Genomic DNA, 25208 nt, shown 5'->3' with positions numbered 1-25208 from the left:
GATAATGAATAATTCACATGCTTCAAACTTCTATGGTTAAAGCTCACTGAACTCTTGCACATGTACTAAATTTGAAGAACTTACTTTAGGATTCATGGTCATTTTTCCCCATTCTTTAAAACTAACAGGTTCTTCAGGTGCTTGCAAATAATGTTCAGCTACAGAGAATCTCACAAAAACTGTCCTTTTTCAAAAATCACTGCTTTCTCCTATTCTCCAGGGGACTGAAGTCATAACTGGCCCTGTTACGTGTCCATTTCTCCTACTGTTCCAATAGGATTGAGGCCACAGGCTGCTTTTAATTATAGCTGCTGACTTTATAATAGAAAAAATGGGTGGTGGCCAATGTGAAATAGGACACCCTAATTTAAGTTTGCACATACCACTTAGCTCAGGTCTACACTAGCAAGGGGAACGACCTAAGATACGCAAGAAGTTGGCATATCTTAGGTCAACTTATCTGGCCGTGAGGACAGTGGCGAGTCGACTGCTGCTGGTCCCGTCGACTCTACTTCCGCCTCTCGTGAGCTGAAGTTCGGAGTCGACGGAGCGTGATCAAGGATCGATTTTATTGTGTCTACACAATAGACACGATAGATCAGGTAGTGAAGACCTGTCCAAAGATTGGGGAAATGTAAATAACAGGACAGGTCAGAATGATCTGAATCATTTTGTAAGCTGGGAGTGATGGAACTATGTTTCAGTTTGGCTAACTAAAATATGCATTTCAGAATAAAACATGCAGATCATGCTTGCAGGATGGGTGTCCCTATCCTGATAAGAAGTGACTAGAAAGAAAAACTTCAGGCTTGGGGGCATAATCAGCTGAGCTCCCAGGACAATGCTATGGCCAAAAGGGCTAATGTGATCCTTGGATGTATAAATGGGACTCTGGAGTAGGAGTAGACAGGTTACATCTGTATTTGGCACTGGTGCAACTGCTGCTGGAATACTGTATCTGGTCCTGGTGGCCACAATTCAAGAAGGATGCTGATAAATAGAGGGTTCAGAGAAGAGCTAGGAGAATGCTTAAGGGGTTAGAAAACATGCTTGACAGATTCTAGAGCTCAATCCGTTTATATTAAAGAGAAAGTTAAGGAGTGACTTGATCAGTCTATAAATAACTACATAGGAGGCAGAAATTTGATAAGAGGGCTCTTCCATCTAGAAGACAAAGGTATAATGCAAGATCCAATGGTTGGATGTTGAAGCTAGCCAAATTGAAATTAGAAATAAGGCATAAATTTTAAACAGCAAGGGTAATTAACCCTGAACAGCTTGCCAAGGGCTGTGGTAGATTCTTTACTGGAAAATCTAAAACTAAGATTGGATGTTTTCTAAAGGCTATTGTCTAGTTCAGGGGTTTCAACCTCTCTCTTTCAAAGCCCCCTGCCCCAACATGCTATAGAAACTCCATGGCCCAGCAGGGGGGACTCTAGGCTTCAGCCTAGGGGGTGGGCTTCTTCCCCTGGGGGCTGAGGGTCCAACTCAGGAACCACATGGGGTGCCTGGGCTCAGGGCTTCCTATTGGCCCTATTTGGCAGACCCTCTGAAACAGCTTGTGGACTCTGATTGATAACTGCTGCTTTAGTTCAAACAGGAATTAATTCAGAGAAGTCCTAAGGCCTGTGTTATTCAGAAAGTCAGACTACGTTATTATAGCAGTCTCTTTTGGCCTTATAATCTATGACAGGGATGCCCAAGATGAGCCAGAATTTACCAATGTACATTGCCAAAGAGCCACAGTAACACATCAGCAGCCCCACATCAGCTCCACCCCCAGCTCCCAGCACCTCCCACCCACTGGCAGCCCTGATCAGCACCTCCCAGTCAGCTGTTTTGTGGTGTGCAGGAGGCTCTAGGGGTCAGGGCAGGCTCAGGGTAGGGGGCAGGAAGGGGTGGAGTGGGGGCAGGGCCCACGGCACCCCCTCATCCCCCAGTACATTGGAAAGTAGGTACCTGTAGCTCCAGCCCTGGAGTTGTTGCCTATACAAGGAGCTGCACATGGCTCCGGAGCCACAGGTTAGCCACCCCCTATCTATGAAATCTAGAAGTAACTCTTCAGGTCTATTGAGAACATTACGATATGGCAGCCATTTTGAAAGAGAGCAATCCTTGGCTTGAGTTTTCTGAAGCTTTTTAGGCACCAGCCTTTACAGACAGATGCCTTTAAAATTAAAGTAAAAAATTAACCTTAATTGTAAATATTTCTTTTCATAAGTTACCCATTGTCCCTGTTTAACTGGCCAGCATGATGTGGCTGCTTTTGTGCTCATGCACAGTGAGGAATTTCACAGGAGACTTTGTACTGCATCTCTTAGAGGGGCAGCACTGAACTCTCAGCCCCAGGTGGTTAAGCCACATTTTCACCCTCCTGATTCTGGGATACTGGAGACCAGAGAGACCTTTGGTGTAACTGACCTTAAATTAGCAAGCAGAGCACATCTAATTTGCAGCAGCCTCCCTGGGCAGAATCTCCACCACCAGGTCTTAGCCCCTCCCCTGGAACCTTCCCCCAGCAAGGCTTGCTAGGGGCCTGTGGGATAAAGCTGTATATCATAGTGCTTATGCCAGGAAATTCTCCCCCAGCTGGGGGAGATGGGGCTTTTAGGGCCACTTTGCAACATCCCAGCCAGGGCTGCTGGAACAATTTTTATAGTGGGGGTGCCGAGAGCCACGGAACCAAATTGTAAGTCCTGTTTATAATAGAAACCACTTCAAGTCCTGCAGCACCACCAGCATCCCTAGTTCCAGCACCTATGATCCCAGCCCTTTTATGTAGCATAAAAAGGCAGGGGAGAGGGGCATATCTTATTCACTGTGTTTATTTGACAAGAAATACCCACCTATTGAAGAGAAAAGAATAAAAGGTAACATATGAGACAGATTCTAATGATTAAATATTGAAACTAGTAAATTTACATCAGAGGGTCCATAAGATATTAAAAACTAGAAATGGTTATAAAATCAGTGATTCAATACAAGAGGAAACAAAATGGCAGAGGATTCAGAACAAATATTTCAGGTTTAGTTCTCTAACAATGGAGAGATTCAAGGGTACATCATTCATAATAGTGCTTTCTCTGATGGCATAATCTAATCGCAGAAAGCAAAGTCCTGCATGCCCCACACTTGTGCTCTTCCTTTTGTCTCTCTATCCCCACTCAAGTTATTCTTGTTTAGCTTATATAAATTGTAAACCAGCAATAAGCCCTGATTAGCAAGTACATACATTAGGTTAAACTTTTTTGCTGGTCTCAATTTTACAGTCTCTATTTGTGTGTTTAGACCTTTTACCTGTAATTTTTTCTAGCACTGCATAACCTTTTCTTGACATCTAGCATTGCAGAATAGTTTTGGCAACCTAGCAGAACATATACTAAGGTGCAATGGTGCTTGATTTTCAGGGCCGCCCAGAGGATTCAGAGGGCCTGGGGTCTTTGGCGGCGGGGGGGCCCCCGCATTGGCAGTAATTTGGCGGCAGCCGGTCCTTCCGCTCCAGGACCCACTGCCGAAGTGCCCAGAAGACCCGCGATGGGACCCCCCCACCACCGAATTACCACCGAAGACCTGTTACTTCGGCGGCAGGTCCTGCTTCGGCAAATTTGGCGGTGGGGGGTCCTTCCGCCCTGGGGTGGAAGGACCCATCGCCATCAAAGACCCAGAGCGGAAGAAGCTCTGGGGGCCTGGGCCCCGCGAGAGTCTTCCAGGGCCGCCGGCGTGAGTGAAGGACCCCGCTCCAGGGGTCCTAAAAATAAATCTCATGGGGGTCCCTGCGGGGCCCGGGGCAAATTGCCCCACTTGCCCCCACCCTCGGGCGGCCCTGTTGATTTTTCTCTCCTTTATATAGGGCAAGGGTCAGCAACCTTTCGGAAGTGGTGTGCCGAGTCTTCATTTATTCACTCTAATTTAAGGTTTTGTGTGCCAGTAGTACATTTTAACTTTTTTAGAAGGTCTCTTTCTATAAGTCTATAATATAGAACTAAACTATTGTTGTATGTAAAGTAAATAAGGTTTATAAAGTGTTTAAGAAGCTTCATTTAAAATTAAATTAAAATGCAGAGCCCCCCGGACCCAGCAGTGAGAATGCCACTGAAAAAAATCAGCTTGCCTGCCACCTTTGGCAGGCGTGCCATAGGTTGCCTACCCCTGATATAGGGTAATTCCCTGACAAACTCCTCCTCTTGGGGAGGACTGTGCAGTCAAACCAATGGGGAGTTTGAGGAGCATGAACAGTAGATATTTCTTTAATCCTAATGGCCAGAGGGCACATTAGAAAATGCTGGCCACATATTTACAGAAACTGGTTAGATGGTAGTTAATGAGTGGACTCCCAGACCAGAAGATCTCTTTATGCAGGCTAACAGGCACAGCTTGTATTTATAAAGCTACATATTTATTTCTCTCTCTCTCTGTGGCTTTGGCTATGCATTTACCCTGGTGTTAATCAGCAAATGTGAGTTCTCTCACCAGCACACCTTTTTGCCATAGACTTATGTTTGGGGCATGATTACTTTTTGCTAATTAAAAGTTAGGGGCCCTATTGTTCATGAGATTTCCCTTGGGCTGTGGCTGTTTCATGTTCTATGATGAGGCCAAGGCTTGAGAGACAAAGTAGATACCTTGAGTGAATTAAGTTTGGTGGATGAAGGGCTTCCCTCTGGTCCAGGAAACTTAACTGAATCAAACATTCAAATTGAGTTTCTCTGGAAGGATCTACTCCTATTCGAGATTATCTAGTGTTTAAATAGCTCTCAAGTGCTTTCAGACAAATTCCTTAACTATTTGTTCTGGTATTTATATTTAACTAACTGGTTTTGAATTGGACAGGATGGCCACTTTTATCCTTAGAAACTAGAATCACTTTTCCAACTTATCAGGTACCTCACTTCCAAAGATTTTTTTAAAATTACCATTCTGCAGTTTTCGTGGTTTTTTTGAGAATCCTATATTGACACCTTATTGTCCTATTTATTTCCATATATTCCCTTTCTCTAGGCCCTCTCAGTAGCCTCTTATCAGACCCTTTCCTTTGATAAACATCTAGATTTTAATAATATTTTTAATATTGTGCCATGTGAGAATTTAGGCTGGGCAGAAAGAGGAAATGGGAACAGAGGAATACGCAGTTTAACGTACTTTTTTTATTATTATTTGTTACTAGCGTGACCAGATTTCCCAATTTTATAGGGACAACTACGATTTTGGGGTCTTCTTCTTATATAGGCTCCTATTACCCCCTACCCCCATCCGTCACACTTGCTGTCTGGTCACCCTATTTGTTACCTTGATTTCTTCCCCTTTCTTTGACCTACTTGTTGACCATGCCCATCAGTTCCCTCATAGATCAGTCTAGATTATTCATTTGTATTGCACTTGTATGCAGAGTCCCCATTGTTGAGGATACTGTACAAAAACACTGAAAAGACAGTCCTTATGCTGAGGAGAGTATAATCCTTATAAAAGAGAAGGGAATGATGGGAAAGGGGTACAACTTGGAATCCAATGACATCCTGTTGTGATGATGAGGCCAAAAGGGCTAATGTGAATCTTGGATGCATCAACAAGGGAATCTCAAGTAGGAGAATAAAGGTTATTTTACCTCTGTATTTGGCACTGGTGCAACCATGGCTAGTACACTGTGGTTCTAGTGTCCACACTTCAAGAAGGAAGTTGATAAATTGGAGAGAGTTCAGAGAATAGCCACAAGAATGATTAAATGATTGGAAAAAATGCCTTTTAGTGATAGCCTCAAGGAGCTTAATCTATTTATTTTTAACAAAAGGAAGGATTAAGCAGTGACTTGATTACAATCTATAAGTACCTTCAGGGGGAACAAATATTTGATAATGGACTCTTCAGTCTAACAGACAAAGGTATAACATGCTCCAGTGGCTGGAAATTCAAGCTAGATAATTTAGACTGGAAATGAAGTGGTGCATTCTTCATCACTGGTAATTTTTGAATCAAGATTGGATGTTTTTCTGAAAGATCTGTATAGGAATTATTTTGGGAAAGTCCTATGGCCTGTGTCATACAGGAGATCAGCCTAGATGATCAATGGTCCCTTCTGGCCTTTTATGAATCTATAAAATGAAAGAGAGCCTGACAATGACATCTCATAGATTCATTGATTCCAAGGCTGGGGGAGAATCATTGTGATTATCTAGTCTGACTTCCTACATACCACTTTGGAATCAATGAATCTATGACATGGCATTGTCAGGCACATGTCATGTTACTTTAATTTTAAACAATTAAACTTAATCCATGCCAAATTCCCACTTTTTGTTGCTAAATTCAAATTTAACCACCACATCAGTGTTCCTTGCTTGTTATTTTATGCCTTTTTCTATTGTTGAGTAACACACTCTATATATTATTGTTTAGAATGAAATGATTCTACCCGAGTTGTATCCCTCCATTCTATTCTTAGGCCCTGCTTCTGCAAACATGCACATGCTGAAGTCAGTGGGCCTACTGCTGTGTGAAACATTAAGCACATGCATAAATGTTTTCAGGATTGTGAACCTAGTTTCCTACCATTTAGGTTGTACTCACATTTAACTTTTGTCAGTGTGAAAAAGGTCTCAGCTTACTAACATTCCACAATTTTGTGACCAGTTCAACAACTCTTCTTTTTTTCTAACGAGGGGCAAAAAATTCCTGTCCTTAATTTTTCTCCATTAGGTTCTTGAGAACCTGGTGTCTTCATTCTACTGCAATGTGTTGCTGCAACATCTTGAAGAACAATTAGTGAGGTAAGAAAAAATTGTTTTTTTGTGATCTAGCTTCTGCCTGTACAGATTAATGTGTCTGACTCACAGTGATCAAATCCAGGGAGGGTAGAAGTGACTACAGAAAAGCCCATGCATTCCTGAGGAAAAGGAGGATTTGTGTTTCCACAGCTAGGAATCAGGATAGTGAAGGAGATCCTTTTCTCTGAGATCTTATTCCACCTTGGATTGGCAGAGGTCTCCTACTACAGTAAGCTGAATGGAAAGCCACTTTTCTTTAGAAGGCTGAAGTGCCAAACTAAATCTGCCAGGATTCGAACCTGTGAGTGAGACCATTAACCCATCCCCTCAGATTGTAACTAGCATTATGCATAGCTTATGGATGTTTAAAAAGCTTCAGCATAATGTTAGAGATACCAAGATTTATGATGCAAGATTTAAGAATAGGAGCATTTCACTGGATAAAGGTTGCTGCAATAATAAAATATAGGCCTACAGAAATATCCTAGTAAAAATCTCTCTAGTAAACTGCATGTTGAAATACGTTACAATAACTGTTCTCCTGAAAGAAATAACTTGGGGAAAAAATTGTGCCCTAACTAAAAACCAACAATATCAGAAATGTGTGTTTGATTGTCAAATTATACTGGGGGCTGCATCCATAACAGAAAAATTAAAGAATCATAGCAGCCTAAGTAGTACAGGCTGTTACACAGAATACAGTTCTCCAGTTGGAGTCTTCACTAAGGGAAAGATCTTGACTACCAATGCAGCAGAATTCCCAGAATGAATTTACCTCTTTATCTGCTGGAGAGTACCTTTACATAGCTGGTATGAATAAGACAGATACTAAGATATTCAGTGATAGAAATACCTTCTTAACATAATTTGGGTCATTTTTCAAAGACAACTATGTGGAGGTAGGGAAAGATTGTAGCTAAACTCTAGGCTAATCTCTAGATGGAGCCATAGGGCATCAATCTACAGTATGAGCTCTACAGAGAAGGAAATGGCACATACCTTAGATCTGCTTTCACTGAAGCTTACAACTGAGGAAAGCCACTTTCACTGCAGTTTTAAACTACATGTAAAGATCTGATTTCTTATCTGATTTATAGATTTTAATGCCAGAAGGGACTGTAGTAATCTGGTCTAACCCAACTGTATAACAGACCGTATGATTTCAAAATTGGACATAAAATCTTAGAATTGGTGGGACTGATTACTGCCATTCACATATCTTTTTTGCTCCTATGTTTCTTTGTCGCCAACATGTCTGCTTTGCCAGCTGCTTAGCTTGCCTGTTGTCTTAGGAAAAATATGGCTTCTCACCTATTTTATGTTCCAAATGCTCAGAAATTATCAATGAAAACTGAAAAATTGTCATTGCTACCAAAATTTAAGTTATTCAAACTTTTAAACAGATCTAGAACTAAACTTAGAACGTTTCTTTTTTCATTAAAGGAACAGCACAGTCTAAAATATGATTTATGAGTAAAATAACACTAAATTATAAAAGCTTTTTTTTTCCAAAAACTTCAAACATATGTTTTCATAGACAATTTGTGTTACGCTGTGATCTAGACTAATGGATCACTTTCCTTTACATTCTTCTTCACATGACATGCCTGCCACAACTACAGCTATTGCTTTTTGTAGAAAAGTAATATTAAAAAAGGATTTCTATGTTTTTAGCTCTCTTTAGATGTGATTTAGCACATGGATACGAAGAGAGCCAGAATCATGTGACCACATGACTCTTCCCTAATTTGGGAAAACCAAAGCATCTACCTTCAGTGCATCTGGAGCTGGGAGGTGAACATTAGAACCAAGTTTCTAAAACTTGTAAGTAATAGTAATAATTGGAGATATACCAATCTCCTAGAACTGGAAGGGACCTTGGAAGGTCATTGAGTCCAGCCCCCTGCCTTCACTAGCAGGACCAAGCTATATGGTATAGCTCTGTCGGTCAGAGGTTGAAGAGCTGTGGTCCCTCACCAACACAGCTGTGCCAGCAGAAGCCCCTAGGGTAGATGCAGTTAATACAAGCAAAAAACTGAGTACAGTTTATTTTGGGTGGGGGTGGGGGAAGAAGAGGGGTCTGGAAAAAGCTATACTGGCAAAAGCTCATATTTTTCCAATCTAGAAACCTAAGCTGCATCCACACTAGGGCTGCTTTGCCAATAGAGTACACCAGTATACCTATACCAGAAAAAGTGCTCCCAGCGGAGATGACAGGTACCTCTTGATGGTAAGGGTGGAGGAGCACATGACCACCCCACACTTCACCTCTGGGAGGAGGGGAGATATGGGGAAAGTTGAAACTTGCCTGCTGACTTTGGCTGGACTTTTGCTGGCAGCTGGAGAAGAGCCATTCACAGGTGAGAAGGCCCATCCCACAGGATGCCTGGCCAGTGGACTAGCTGCAGAAGGAGGGTGAGGCTGCAGTCGGGAGCTGTTTTGCCTGAGGGTGTGAGCCTGGGAGCATTGTGGAAGAGAGCCCAGCCCAGGGATCAAGATGAGGAGGAGGGGAGCTCAGTGCAGACTGCGGTCCCATTAGACCAGCTGTTTCGTGTCCCAGTGGAGAACACAGATGGAGAAGGCACTTGGTTGTTAAGAGGTAAGCAGGCTAAAGCCACCCAGCCCACTGCATCTATAGGCGGCAGGGACTGGGTGGGCTCTGCCCTGCTACATCAGCGAGCAGGGTCAAATGGGAGGCAGAAATCTGGGGTGGGGGAAGGGTAATGTATAGTACATTAGTCATGGTAATAGACTTTAATGATGTTTCAGTGACGTGTTACTCAGGCATCGATGCTCAATGTACATAATGTATGTTCTCAGAGTGAATGAGGCAGATTCAGTTAGGTTTTGTAAGTAGAGGGATATGGGTAGATTTGGCATTCTAGCTCAGACAAAAGATGGATAGTCTTGTGGTTAAGGAACTAGACTAGATCTCAGGAAATCTCGGTTTGTTCCTGGCTCTGCCACAGATTTCCTGTGTCCCCATGGGTCTCAGTTCCCAGTCTGTAACTTAGGTATAACTTCCCTTGTTCACAGGGATGGTATGAGCAAAGATACATGGGAAGTGCTGAGATTGAGTGTAATGGAGGCTCTGTAAGGACACTGGGATAGACTGTGAAATGGTGAGTGAAGGAGGATGTTGCTCTGAACCCTACGATGAGGGCAAAATATGATCTATGGAGCAGAGGAAGATGGTTGACTGTGGGGAGGATCTGATCTCCAACCCGTGGTAAAGAGAACTTGGATTTCAATAGTTATATCAGAGATGAATGTAGCTTATTGTCTTTAGCTTATCTCTGTATACAGCATCTGTATATATTTCACACATAAAAGGCAGAAGTAAGGTTACCTGTGCAACTTTAATTCAGCCTCTTTGTGCATATGTATTATAATACAGTCTTTAATTACATGAGCTCATGCTATTTTTTTCCCAAAGGACCCCTTGTCTCATTCAGGGCACAGGGATGGACGGTGCTTGCTGAATGAGGAACTATTCAGTATTTTGTTTTATCCTTGGATGGGCCCAAGCCTTATTTACTGCATGGTGTTCTGAAAACTATTATTAATTTCCTCATGGGCTTTTCTCTGGCACTCATCACTACAGTTGGGTGCCTCACAAACACTAATTTTTCTTCATGACAACATACCTGTGAAGAGTGGGGGTGGTATTATCTCCATTTTATGGATGGGGAGCTGAGCCAAAGAAAGATGATGGCCAAGGGTAAGATTAAGTCTGACATTCCCTAACTTTTGAATGCTTAACAACCTTGATAATGTTCTTTTAACATTGTTTGTGTGTAATTTCCTAGATTAAAAAAAAGTAAATTGAAAAAAAACCCTGGAATTCCATCATGTGACTTATTGACATCCACATGGGGTCAGCAGTAGGGTTGAAACTGTTAGATCCACCACACAGCTCCAGTGGCAGAGGTCTAACAGAGTAACTGATAGCAGTAGAAGGTTGTCATCCAGTATGTGAACCAGCAGCAGTAAAGGGGGATTAACACTTCATCAAATGTGTGTGAAACCCACTGGTGACAGCAGAGGAATGAAAGGTGAGACTCAGGAATCTAGGATTTCATTCCAGGCTCTGGTGGGGAGTATGCTCTTGTGAGCACAACTTCTGCCCCATCCCCTCCAACCTGTCCCAGCCCTGTCTCTTACCCTTCCCTGCCTCCCGATCCCAAACTTGTTTTTCCTCACCTAGCCTGTTACAGTCTCCAGTCCTGAGGCTTCTCATCTCAGTCCCAGTTTCCTGGCCCAGCACATCCTAGTGTCCCTCAGCAGACCAGAGCTGAATAAATTTACTGATTTTTCAGTCCAGTGACCAAACTGAAAAATAAAACAAAGCTTGGTTCATTTCGAATCAAAACTGGATTTTTGTTTCTTTTTCTCACTGAAATACAAAAAAAACAAACAAACAAAAAACACTTTCATTCCATTTGGATCAAAGATGTTAATCCAAATAAACATTTCTGAATTTATTTTTTTTTCTGGCTGAAAACTATTTGCCAAATTTGACCCACCTTTGCAAATAATTTGATTAGCCTGAAAAATACATTTTTTGACAAATTTACTATTTGCTGAAAAAAAATGCCCAGTTCTACACCAGGCTTCCCATTTCTATCTTCCCCCATGAAGTCCCAGTATCCTTGTCCAGACAGTCCCACTTCCTACCTGTAGATGTTCGGGCTCACCCCTCTGGCACCTCCTGCTGGTCTGTTCCTGGAATTAGTTTTTCCAGCTCCAGAGTACCCTCTGCAGGCTGGTGATCCGCCTGTCCTCTGGCCTTGTGTCCATCCCAGGACCCCGGTGCCCCATTATCTGGGGTGCTGGTCTTTGGGTCTCCCTTCCCCAGAAACTCCCACTCACTATCCCCACCTTGCCTCAGTATAAGGCCACTGGGACAAACTGCAGTATCAGCCTACTCATCGCTGGCAAAGTTGGGTTTGGACCTGCTGCCTTTGCCTACCCCTGGGCTGCCCTCTGCAACCCCCAGTACCTGTTGGCCTTGTGCTAGGCTTCAGCCTGAGGTTTTTCAGGCTGGAGCTCCCCAGCTCCTCTGCCTTTCCCCAACCCTGCTCCACTCACGTACCCTGTCTCTAGCTCTCTGCAACCAGACCCTTCTCCCTCTACAGGCAGAGGCAGACTGATCCTTCTGGCTTCACTGGCCTTCTTATAAAGGCCCTGTTGTTCAGTTTGGGGCGTGGCCCCAGCTGCAGCCACTCTCTCCCTCCCCCCCCCAATCAGCCAGGGTTTTACCTTGCCCAGCCCCAGCCCTCTGCAGGGCTTTTCCAACCCCTTCCAGGCTGGAGCGCGTAGTCACCCCACTACACTACTATTCTCAGCTCCTCATCTGATCTCTCTCCCCCACCCTGGCATCCAGTTGCTGCCCTATTCTTGCTGGGTCCCAGTTCTTCTCAGGGGCGGCTCCAGGCACCAGCATCCCAAGCGCATGCCTGGGGTGGCAAGCCACGGGGAGTGCTCTGCCAGTCGCCGCGAGGGTGGCAGGCAGGTTGCCTTCAGTGGCATGCTTGCGGAGGGTCCGCTGGTCCTGCAGCTTCAGTGGACCTCCTGCAGGCGTGCCGCCGAATCTGCGGGACCTCCCACAGGCGTGCCGCCAAATCTGCAGGACCGGAGACCTCCCGCAGACAAGCTGCTGAAGGCAGCCTGCCTGCCGTGCTTGGGGCAGCAAAATACCTAGAGCTGCCCCTGGTTCTTCTCCTTGTCCAATCTGTTTCCCCACCTCCCCATGCACACAGGCTCTTTGCCCCAATCTCGTTGCCCAGCCAGTGCCAGTTCTCCCATCACAACCCAACTCCTCATATGTCTTCCCTCCCTGTCCCACTAGTTGTTAGTCCTAGTCTCCTCTCGAACCCCTGTAGGTCCTCATCCAAATTCAGTCTCCCCCAACACCTCCATCCCCACATTTCCCTCTCCAACACCCTTCTTCCCCCACACCCAACAACATACAAGCCACCAGTCACCACTCTCCTACCTTCCAGGCCCTTGGTTCTTCTGCATTTGAATCAGGCAGCTTCCTCCTTCATGTTAGTTGGGCCTACCATGGGGGCACTAAGCGAACAGGAGAGACAGGTTCCTGCTCTCAGTTCACATACTTGGATCCAGACCCAGCATGGCCCAGAGCTGCAATTGCAGGCAAAGCTCTGCTCAGTACCAGGAGTAGTTTCTCAAACAGGGGTTGCCGCTTCTGTAGGGAAAGCCCCTGGTGGGCCGGGCCGATGTGTTTACCTGCCCCATCAGCAGGTCTGGCCGCTCGTGGCTCCCAGTGGCTGCGGATCGCTGCTCAGGGCCAATGGGATCTGCTGGAAGTGGCGCAGGCTGAGAGACGTACTAGCTGCCGCTTCCAGCAACTCCCATTGGCTCGGAGCAGCGATCTGCAGCCAGTGGGAGCTACAATCAGCTGGACCTGCAGATGGGGCAGGTAAACACACCGGCCTGGCCTACCAGGGGCTTTCCCTACAGAAGCGGCAACCCCTGTTTGAGAAACTACTCCTCGTACATCCTGGTACATCCTGGAAACAGGATGAAATTCAATAAAGATAAATGCAAAGTGCTCCACTTAGGAAGGAACAATCAGAATGGGAAGAGACTGTCTAGGAAGGAGTATGGCAGAAAGAGATCTAGAGTCAACAGTGTGATACTGTTGCAAAAAAAGCAAACGTGATTCTGGGATGCATTAACAGGTGTGTTGTAAACAAGACACGAGAAGTCATTCTTCCGCTTTACTCTGCGCTGGTTAGACCTCAACTGGAGTATTGTGTTCAGTTCTGGGCACCGCACTTCAAGAAAGATGTGGAGAAATTGGAGAAGGTCCAGAGAAGAGCAACAAGAATGATTAAAGGTCTTGAGAACATGACCTATGAAGGAAGGCTGAAGGAATTGGGTTTGTTTAGTTTGGAAAAGAGAAGACTGAGAGGGGACATGATAGCAGTTTTCAGGTATCTAAAAGGGTGTCATCAGGAGGAGGGAGAAAACTTGTTCACCTTAGCCTCCAATGATAGAACAAGAAGCAATGGGCTTAAACTGCAGCAAGGGAGATTTAGGTTGGACATTAGGAAAAAGTTCCTAACTGTCAGGGTAGTTAAACACTGGAATAGATTGCCTAGGGAAGTTGTGGAATCTCCATCTCTGGAGATATTTAAGAGTAGGTTAGATAAATGTCTTTTAGGGATGGTCTAGACAGTATTTGGTCCTGCCATGAGGGCAGGGGACTGGACTCAATGACCTCTCGAGGTCCCTTCCAGTCCTAGAGTCTATGAGTCTATGGGGCAGGTAAACACACTGGCCCGGCCCACCAGGGGCTTTCCCTACAGAAGCAGCGACCCCTGTTTGAGAAACCCTGATAAAGCATATAGAGCGGTATCAATAAGTCATTGGTTGTTCTTTCAAAAGTTTACAACTGAACACTGACTGAATGCAGCTTTGAAACTATACTATGTGGAAGAAAAATGCTGCTTTTAACCATCTTAATTTAAATTAAACAAGTACAAAACAGTTTCCTTGTCAATTTTTTAAAAACTTCCTCTTCATTTTTTAAAAAGTTTAACGTTTAACACAGTATTGGACTGTATTTGCCTTTTTTGTTTTGTTTTTGGTCTCTGCTGCTGTCTGATGGTGTACATCCATTTCCAAATGAGGAGTGTGGTTTAACTGGTCTGTTTGTAATTCTGATGTTCATAACTCTGAGGTTCTACTGTAGTAAAATGAGATGACCTGGGTTCAGGCCCGTGTATTCCATAATGGAATAACCTCAGCTATACAGAACACAATGCCATCCACAGCGTCAGAAACAACTCTGACATTACATCTCTACTCCGATATAACGCAACCCGATATAACATGTATTCGGATATAAAGTGGTAAAGCAGCGCTCGGGGGAGGGGGCGGGGGAAGCTACACGCTCTGGTGGATCAAAGCAAGTTCGCTATAAAGTGGTTTCACCTATAACGTGGTAAGATTTTTTGGCTCCCGAGGACAGCATTATATCGGGATAGAGGTGTATAATCAAAGGGGCTGACAAAGGAGGTGTTGTAGTCATAATGAACAGGTAGGAATATGAATAGGAGGCTGCCAGGCAACGTTCCAACACCACATTCTACCGGTCACTATCCTCTGATCCCACTGAGGAATACCAAAAGAAACTACACCATCTGCTCAAGAAACTCCTGCCTACAGTATGGGAACAAATCTACACGGACACACCACCAGAGCCCCAACCAGGGATATTCTATCTGCTACCCAAGATCCATAACCCTGGAAATCCTGGATGCCCCATCATCTCAGGCATTGGCACTCTTACAGAAGGATTATCTGGCTATTTGGACTCTCTCCTCAGACCCTATGCTACCAGCACTCCCAGCTATCTTCGAGACACCACTAACTTCCTGAGGAAACTACAATGCATTGGTGAGCTTCCTGAAAACACCATCCTGGCCACCATGGATGTAAAAGCATTTTACACCAACCCAGGAACCAATCCCTGTAGCAAACCTCGTTGCCTACTCTGTCACTATATCTACTCTAGCGACACTGTCAGAGGACCCAACCACATCAGCCAACCATCAAGAGTTCATTCACCTCAACGTCTACTAATGTTATATATGCCATCATGTGTCAGCAATGCCCTTCTGCCATGTACATTGGCCAAACCGGACAGTCCCTATGTAAAAGAATAAATGGACACAAATTGAACATCAGGAATGGTAACATACAAAAGCCAGTAGGTGAACACTTCAATCTCCCTGGACATTCTATAAACAGATTTAAAAATAACTATTCTTGAACAAAAAAACGTCAGAAACAGACTTCAAAGAGAAACAGCCCACCTAAAATTCATTTGCAAATTTAACACCATTACTATAGGCTTGAATAGGGACTGGGGGTGGCTGGCTTATTACAAAAGCAGCTTTGCCTCTCCTGGAATTGACACCTCCTCATCTATTATTGGGAGTGGACTACATCCACCCTGATCAAAATGGCCCTGTTAACACTGGTTCTCCACTTGTGAGGTAACTCGCTTCTCTTCATGTGTCATTACATAATGCCTGCATCTGTAACTTTCACTCCATGCATCTGAAGAAGTGGGATTTTTTTACTCATGAAAGCTTATGCCCAAATAAATCAGTTAGTCTTTAAGGTGCCACCGGACTCCTTGTTGTTTTCACAACGGAAGAGTTACTTTACTGGCATCAGTGAACAGTCAGCTCTTCATGCAAGTTTTCATCTCCCTCCTCTGACACTGGTGGGATAGGGAGGAGGAGGAGGCAGGGCACCCACATCTCACACTCTGGGAAGTGCACAAGAGGATGGTCCAGTTTCCTTCCAACAAACAGTGTAACTCCAGCTGGATCCCACTCTGCTGTTTGCACCACATTGAGATTTCTCACCACCTCATCAACAGATCCCCCACTTGAGTTAGGTGAAGTCCCTTGAATCACCTGGTGTTTCCTCCCCCCCCCCCCAATTTCTTTATTACTTTATATAGAAAAGCGTCAGCGTATCATAGTAAAACCACTGGACTTGTGTGACTCCTATGGGCACAGCATCTCTCACATGTTTAGACAACAGCAGAATAGGAGAACACCACTTTTGTGTGGATGTGACAGTAAAGGGTTAACTTTCCATTGCCTTTATCAAGGATAACTTCTACAAGACAATAGCTGAGTAGTTTTGGCTGTTTCTGTGGGCCCCTAATAGCTCAGTTTCAGTGGCTATTAGGTCTATGCAATTTGGCACCTCCATATATTTGTAGAAGAATGTCAAATTCATTGACTAGCATGTCTAGCTTACACTCAGGCTGCCTCAGCATGAATTTCGTACCTTTTTTTATACCAGGACTCATTATGCAGAGGCTGCAACTCCTATTGTTTTGATGTACTTCAGCAGCTCTGAAGGAGCCATTCCAGCCTACCATAACAATGATTTAAGAAGCCTCTTCGAAATCTTACCACAATAAGCAGGAGTACAGTACTGGCATCTCCATTTTATTACAGCTGGAGTTCAGTCACTGAAAATGGTAAACAGAAATGGTATTGGACTTACCTGACCTGAAACTTGTCAGCTCATACATGAAATTCAGGACCTACTTCTTAAGTCTATCCCGGGGATCACTGATCCATAATCTTAGTGCTGCCTGCCAGGTAGTCCTCTCACGCACTGTATTACAGTGCTAAAGCAGCTCCTGCCCACATGCATGAACAGCTCATCAAGAATATGCTTCATCCAGCTGTTGTGGACCAGAAATGTACCCAGCAAGTGGAAAGGTGACAGATGAACCAATTAGCTACAAAATATTGATGGCAAGAACAGGGCAAGGCTGACAGCAGAAGGCAGGTAGCAGGGAAAGAGAGGGAAAAACAGACAACGGGAAAGGGAAAAAGGGATGAGGAAAGGGAAAAGGAAGTAAATATGGGAAAAATAGAGAGAAGAAAAAAACATCCCAACATAAGCAGCCATTTCTTGGCAGTCACTGAGACAGCCTGATGAAAAATTAAAATAAATTTGAAATTTCAAAATTTTAAAGTTGTTTCTGTTTTGCAGGGTTCAAACAGACCAATTTTTCATTTACATTTCAATTAAGCATTTGTGAAAGTTAGTGAATACATAAACGTTTCAATAACAGTTCATTGAAATGATGATTAAAATTGTGAAAAATGGAAGTCCGTTATTTGCAAAAATGTTAGTTTTTTTGGGGGGAAAGGGCCATTTTTTAATCAAAGAAAACTTTTCATTAAAAAAACTTCAACCTGCTTTAGTCACTGAGAGAGAAAGCTACTTAAAAAAGAGCATGGTGGGAAAAATAAGGCAGGTCCAATTTATCGGACATAACACTGAAAAAAATTATGGGAAATAGAAGACTGAGTTTCCAAGGGACAGAAGGCTTCTATGGAAGAAGGCAAAAAAACCAGGGAAGGGTCCCAGCTCAGACATTCCCCCTCTTGCATCGTAGACTTGGGAGTGAAAAGCTCCATATTTCTTTTCTTGATATCTCTTTCTCCTTGTATACACTTGCCTTATCATTTATTTGGATGAAATGCCAATTTTTACTATAGGGCTATATGGATGGACCTGCTGACAATTATGTACTTTTCAACTTCTTACCCATTTCTTTTCCATCTAAATGCCAAGTTTCCTGTTACTAACTCAGGAATAATCCAAGAAAGAGATGATTCAGCCTCAGCACTTGGCACAGATTCAGGAAGGCCAACAGAGGTATTTCACTTCTTCAGATTTGTACACATCTCAGTACCAAATATTTAAAACGTGTTTTATAAAGCAATTTCTATCTACCTGGGCTTTTGCACTGATCAACATCAATACCAGGGAAAACAATATTTTTGCCTTTTAATTTATATTAATATATTGTTCATGTTTAGCTCTATACTGACCATGTTTAGCTAAAACTAAAGTTACATGCCACCGCACTTACGGAAGTACCAAGAACCAATGCTGTGTTCTTTAAACAAAAGGATCAATGAAAGAGATCTGAGCATACTGCAACACAGTTACATTAAAATAATTAAATCTGCTGTTGGAACCTTAAATATTTACTTTAAGGCAGACCCTAATTCTAGCTTTTACAGACTCAAGACTGGTTACCAAATAAGGCAGCAAATGGCTCATTTCCTTTGACATAAACCATTTATTTCACTATTATTAAACAGGCACTTGCCAACCAACCAAAAACTTGACATATTGGCGCTAGCTGTTTTACTTCACAGCTTTCTGGATACGAGCAAAAAAATCAAAATAGGAAATATCTTCTATTATTTTTACAGCACCTGTTACCGTAGCAGCAGAGCAATTATTTACAGTCAGAAAATGAACAATTTGAATTTACACAAAACCACTCAACTTGGTGGCATTAAAAACATCCTTTTAGTAATAACGAAATTCAAACACAAATAAACTAGACAAAAGTTAAGTCAAATGAAAATATCTGACACCTTTCTGTGAAAGCTTCCTAGGCTCCAGCGGACTTCCAAAGAGGAAGGAATTCCCAGGGCCCTTAGCTGGGAAATCCCTGCTGCTGGGCTCAGAAGCTTTAGCCCTCAGGAATGAACAGCAATTGCTTCTCAGCTAGGGAGGGAGATAGATAGGACAAGAAAGTGACTCCCAGCTAACCAGGTCCCACACCATTCAGGGCTTTTAAGGATACTTTACAGATACAATTCAATTACCAATAAAAAGTCAGTGCAAAGAGTTGAGCCTTCAATAGGAGGCACTCTGCCAAATGCCAGAGACCAAAACACCACGCAGAAGAGAGCCCACTCCTTGGGAAGGAAAAACTATTTGCAAGGATTCACTTTTCTGACCAGATGACAAGGCCTCAGGGCAGGGAAATCCCTCTTCGGCTGCTTTAGAGATGATCAAAAAGTTTGCTGCAAACATTTTTTCAAAATTTTCTCTGGAAGAAATGTTTTTCATCCTGATTAGGGAGTGCTCGACATTTTGAAAATCTGATAATTTGCAAATGTTTGTCTGCATTTTTCTGCTGGAAAAGCAAGCTGTAGTCAGGGAAAGCCAGGGCTTCTGGTGCCCTTCTGCTTGGTTAGACAGCTACAACTTAGGAACTATCTGACTGAACCAGCACTGGCCAGCCTGCTGAGAAGTATCACCAGGCAAACAGGGCTTCATTTATGTCTCTCTGCTCTATAATGCTTGTATAGCACTTGAGTTACAACTGGGACAGTCTGAGCTGTTCAGCTTCCCATATGGGCCCCTAACTGGAGGGGAGTGAGTCTCTCTTTACCACCACCCGATACAGTGGTATTGGGCAGTTTTCCCTTTTACATTGACTTGTTGGAGAATACTTATCCTCTCAGGTGCCAGGACTGCTGGGTTCTTCTGTATCATATGAAAAAAACATCCAGAACTAGATGAAATTTCAAGATGCCACTGCCGGTTAGGACACAAGAAGTCCATGTAGCTGTATTCCCTGGTTCAAAGAGCTTTGGTGTAGACTTCAAAATTCCTGGATAGGTGCCTGAATTTTGGCTGTCTGGAGACAGATAGGTACAGAAGGCAGACTTCCTAGACTGCACAAAAGGGGTCAGTGAAACCTTGGCCAAATTTACTACAAGTATTAGGAACTAGTGCAAGTCTAATGGCCAGTAGGAGGCACTTAGATGAGATCTCTATAAGTATTTTGGAAAAACAGCAACTCTCTGCCAAACGGGAGAGCCCAACAATGGAGGTTCAAGTTTCTGAGGCACAACCACTGGTACTATTGGTGGACAGTGGCCTCCTGTAAGTCTATAGAAACCATAGCTCCCTGATGAGATGGTCAGGATGATCAAGCAGGTAACTTCTTTTTTGAACCTCTGGATGATAAGGGGGAAGGAACAAAACAGTTTAGCTCTTAGCCAGAAGCTAGATGGTTCCTATCTCCAAAATGATTTCAGTGAAAATAGAGAACATAAATGTATTGCTTCAAATGAAGTGACATCATAGGCCTTATGTCAAGAGGTATTGCACCATATGACTGCATCTAAAGCACTTTCTGAACCAAATCTTCAAGGGAATAAATTCAGAACCTAAAGAACCATTATGAGGAAAAGCTAAACTGAGGGAGGATGTGTGCTCTTGACTGTGGGGCAGAGAAGGATCTAATAGGCTTATTTTTAGTTCAGTTGGTGGTGTCTTGGAACTGGATGTCAACATCCAGTTTAACTACAAGGGGGCTTTCACTGTTAAGGAGAAGACAGGAACGAACTATAAGGCCCTTTGAGCATCAGTTGAATGTAGCTAGTGAAAGCCCTTGGTTCATTGAGACTTTCTCTTCCACCTCTCAAGCCATGACTGTGTGGACGCGGAAGATTTTATTAATTGGGTCTGCTACAGATGAGGGTTTAGCAGCTTTACACTGAAAACAGATTTGAGCAGGTTGAGTTGCATTGGACTGCCACAAGAGAAACAGTTTTTTCTGGCTACTCACCTTTTAAATTCACTAGATGGAGGAAAAACCAAGCAACAGAATAATTTAGGAAGCTGTGTGGCACCTCAGTACTTATAATGCACACTCTGCTGCAAAAGTGTCTTCTAGACAGTCTAATCTCACTGAATCTTGCACAGTCTAGGCGAGTGAAAAATAATCCTGTAATTCCACTGCGTGCTTATGAATATTCAAAGAGTGACGTAAGTAAAAAACTCATTATGTTAGACTGACTGTATCCACTTGGAAGAGTCACTGTTGTTTGAAACAAGGCCATCGGAAAGTGCATTTATCCTGCTACATATGAGGTGATTCTTAAAGGGAATACAAAGCACAGGCTTTTTAGATTATAAAACTGAGTGTGTTTAACCAGTCAGTTCCCTTTAATGGCATAACATTCCTAAACCTCTAATTTTGAATGTCATCCCTTTGATTCCATTGTAGCTGAAAAAGGGAAGGGAGAGAGAGAATAGTAAGGGAAGACCACTCTTTAAAAAGGAGGTTATATACATCTGCATCCTTCTCTAGGAGGATTTCATAAGTTCATTACCCACTATCTGAAACTTGTTTTCATAAAAATAAGAGGGTACTTTATTCACATGCCCAGCGGTGGATATCTATGCATTTATATTGTTATAGGTTGGGACAAACCTCATTGAAACTAGGGGATGTATCCATTGCCCTTCATGTTAGAAGCATGAAGCTCCTTTTTGGAATCAGGTAGTTGAAACAATAGGGATGCCCCCTCCCCCCAACCAAAACACAGTGACATGTCACCACCTACAACAAAAGCATATGTGAAGCAGCTCAGGAATTTGGACTATGTGGGTGGAGGACCTTTGCTGGATATTGTTTTAGTAGAGGAGTGTGAGAGTGAGTAGCAGGAAAGACACTGCAGAAACAGGGGTATTTTGCCACTCCAAGCACGGCAGACAGGCTGCCTTCAGCGGCTTGCCTGCGGGAGGTCCCTGGTCCCGCAGATTCGGCGGCATGCCTGCGGGAGGTCCACCGAAGCCGCGGGACCAGCGGACCCTCCACCCCTGCACAGAAAACACAGACAAAGAAACGGAGCAGAAAGCCAAGGATACAGCCAAAACAAGCCTGACCTTGAGGAAAGCCTGGGGAGAGCTTTTGGGTGAAAGTGCTCACTGAAAGAGACTTGGAACTGTGAGCAAAAAACTGTCTCCTGTTTGAGTCTGCCTTTGTTCAGAGAAATAGGACTTTGTACAAACAGGATTGCACCAAAGAAATAACTGACTGTCATCATGAAAGCAACTTGCAAGACCCTACATTTTGGCTAATTGCTCAGGTCAAACAAGGGGTAACAATATCATGTTCCTTATCATGATATCAGAGCATGAATTATGATCAGCTTAGCGTCACACATCTGCACTATTCACTGCATCAACTCTTGCTTCTTGATGATTTCTGGTTGAACAATGGGGTACCCTAGTGGCAGTGGCGGCAAAGGCACAGATAACTGTAGCAAGTAAAGGATAACTACTGTGCTGGATTGGATCACTAGTTTACCAGCTGCATTTTCTTTCCTTTGGAAATGGTCAACATCCAGTGCTTCAGAGAAAGCAAAAGACTTGATTTTCCCTACATTACAATGTGTAACTGCAAATATTTTTAATTGTAACTTTACCCACTCACTTTAAACTTTACTTTAAACTTTACCCACTCACTTTAAAAATGCAGCTGCAATGTTTAACTCTAAGCCTTCCTGCAGCAGTGCCTTCCACAGGTTGACTAAATGATATGTAAGCAGAGTCAGGATAAGCTCTACCCTGACATCTGGTGGAAAGAATTTCAGAGAGTGTATTTGCATAGGCATGCCTACCCTATCCCAGACTGCCGAGCTGTGGGACTGCTTGGTGACAAATGACTCACCCTCAGTTGGGTGGTACTTGCTAGACAAGGGACATGGGTTCCAATTCCCAGTGAATTGAGAGAGGTTGGGGGCAGGTATCTGTACCTGGTGGTGCAGTCTCCTTGTAGAGCTAGAAGCACCAGTTCCTCCTCCTCCTCCTCCTCCTCCTCCTCCTCCTCCTCTCTCCACTGTGGAATGTCAGAGTTGATTTTTTTTTATTATTCCCTCAAGACTCTAAATACAGGTTACGGAGCTGAACTCACTTTGGGCTAAGGGTGCACTAGCACTGGGGCTCCCCTGCTAAGATCACTAAGAGTTGAAATCACTAAAGAGCTGAAATTACTGAGCTGAGAGCACTGAGTACTGTGCTATCTAGTGGGGGAGCCTGAAGATATACTGTGGTACAGAGCAGCTGGCGGAGTGGAGCAGTTGTGGGGACGGCTGGAGCGGATCACGGGACAGCTGGTGGCAGCGGAGCGGCTGGCAGAGCGGAGTAGCTGTGGGACAGGTGGAGTGGCCCACAGAGCGAGCGGGACCGAGCAGTTTGCAGAGAGAACTGGAGCAGCTCATGGAGCAGAGCAGCTAGTGGAGCGGAGCAGTTTCTGAGGACGGCTGGAGGAGCAGAGTGGAGCGGCTGGTAAAGCGGAGCAGTTCCTGGAGAAGGCGGAAGCAGAACCTACGGAGCGGCAGGGCAGTTGGCCCTGGACCACGTAAGGTGCCCCTTTCTACCCAGGCTGGGGGGAGGGACCCCTACAGATAAACTTTCAAACTCTGGGGTGGCATTGACCAGAGACTTTTGGGTTGTTGGACTTTGGGGTGATTGGACTTACAACCCTAAGGGGAAAAAGGACAATGCCAAACGTACTTGGAGGTGGGTTATTGTTTATGGTTTGTGTTATAACCGTTTGTGGTGTTTCTCCAATGGGATGCCGCATTGATTCCTTCCTTTATTAAAAATATTTTGCTACACTCAGACTCTGTGCTTGCGAGAGGTGAAGTATTGCCTCCTAAAGGCGCCCAGGGGGGTGTGGTATGTGAGTGTCCCAGGTCACTGGGTGGGGGCTCGAGCCGGTTATGCATTGTGTTACTGAAATGGAACCCCTGGATACTGAACCCGGCCCTTGTTGCTGCCAACTCAGAGGGGCAGAAGGGTTACAGATATAATTGTTTCCTTTTACTTTACTCTAAAAGTTGCCTATCATTCATTTTATCAACTACCCCTTCCTTATGCATTATGTTGAGACAGCATGAAAAACCGACTGACTAGTTTCCTATTGCCTTTCCTAATCTCTAACTATCACATCTACATCCTTTGACTCTCTGTACAGGCTATAAAATACTGATTGATGCCCCGCTCCATACCCCCATAAATCCCTCATACTTCTATCCATTTTCACTTCTGCTTCTCCGAATCTTTCTAATGGTGCGCTTATCAGCTACGCTTTCATATGCAGCAATGGCCTGAATTTGAGGTGTAGATCTCTGAAATCAATGGGAGCTGTAGATGCTCATGAAAAATCAAGCCATGTGATTTTCTTTTTTAAAAGACTTCCCTCTGCATGTGACACATGATATGTTACAAATCTACTCTTGCCATATTATTTACCACCTACTTAATAAGCTAAAATTTTGAGTTAATTTTAGGAGTGTTTGCAAAGGTTAGGTGGCTTTCATAGGAAAACTCCAAAGTCATTTCACAGGGTGGAATTAACCAATTTTGTGAAATTTCACAATCAGAGTTGGCAAACGGGTGTTTTCTGCCAAATTTTCAGCCTCTTTTTTGTTTAACGGGTGGGGAGGGGAGGGAAGAGACACTTTTTTGTCAAAGGAAAAATGAAATGCCAAGATGTTCTAGATCAGTCCCATAGGTTCAGTCAGGTTTCCAGTGCCCATTTTCGAGGTGTCTTCCATCCTATTCAGGGCTAACAGAAATACCATGAAGAAAAAAGCTTTACACCTGAAAGATTGTTGTGTTTTTGATTAAGTTGCCTCATATTCGTTTTAGTGCCTACACCCTATAAACAGATTGCATAGAATGTTACTTAGTAAATCTTCTATGAAACTGCAGGTACAGCCCAAATAAACTGGCAATAAGATCTGCTTGGCAGTCTCTTCAAATACAAAATTATTTGACATTACCAACAGGCAAACATTTAAGGTCTGTATTCAGTTTCTAAGCAGCTCTAATATGATACTACTATAACTAAACATTCAAAACAGAAAAAGTATTAGTTTATTCTCATTGCATTTTTGCATGTACATTTTCCTATGTGAAATATCTCAATGAATTGCATATATATATATATATATTTATTACAAGTCATTTCCATAGTAGGGAAAATAACATACAAGATCCAGAGCGGGCAGCATTTCAGTGGTCAGGGAAGTTTATTTTAAATCTGTATAGACTTACTTGATTAGCATGCCCTAAGATCCTTCGAGTTGGATGATGCTATATAAAATATAAGATATATCAGACCAAGTGGGTATTCACCCACGAAAGCTCATGCTCCAATACATCTGTTAGTCTATAAGGTGCCACAGGACTCTTTGCTGCTATTATAAGATATAGTGTTTACCGATAGGAGAATGGCAATTGATATTCCAGTTGTTCTAGTAT

This window comes from Gopherus flavomarginatus, chromosome 2, assembly GCF_025201925.1.
Source record: "Gopherus flavomarginatus isolate rGopFla2 chromosome 2, rGopFla2.mat.asm, whole genome shotgun sequence".
NCBI lineage: Eukaryota > Metazoa > Chordata > Testudines > Testudinidae > Gopherus > Gopherus flavomarginatus.
The sequence above is the reverse complement of the archived record's forward strand: the minus strand, read 5'-3'. Positions refer to the sequence as shown.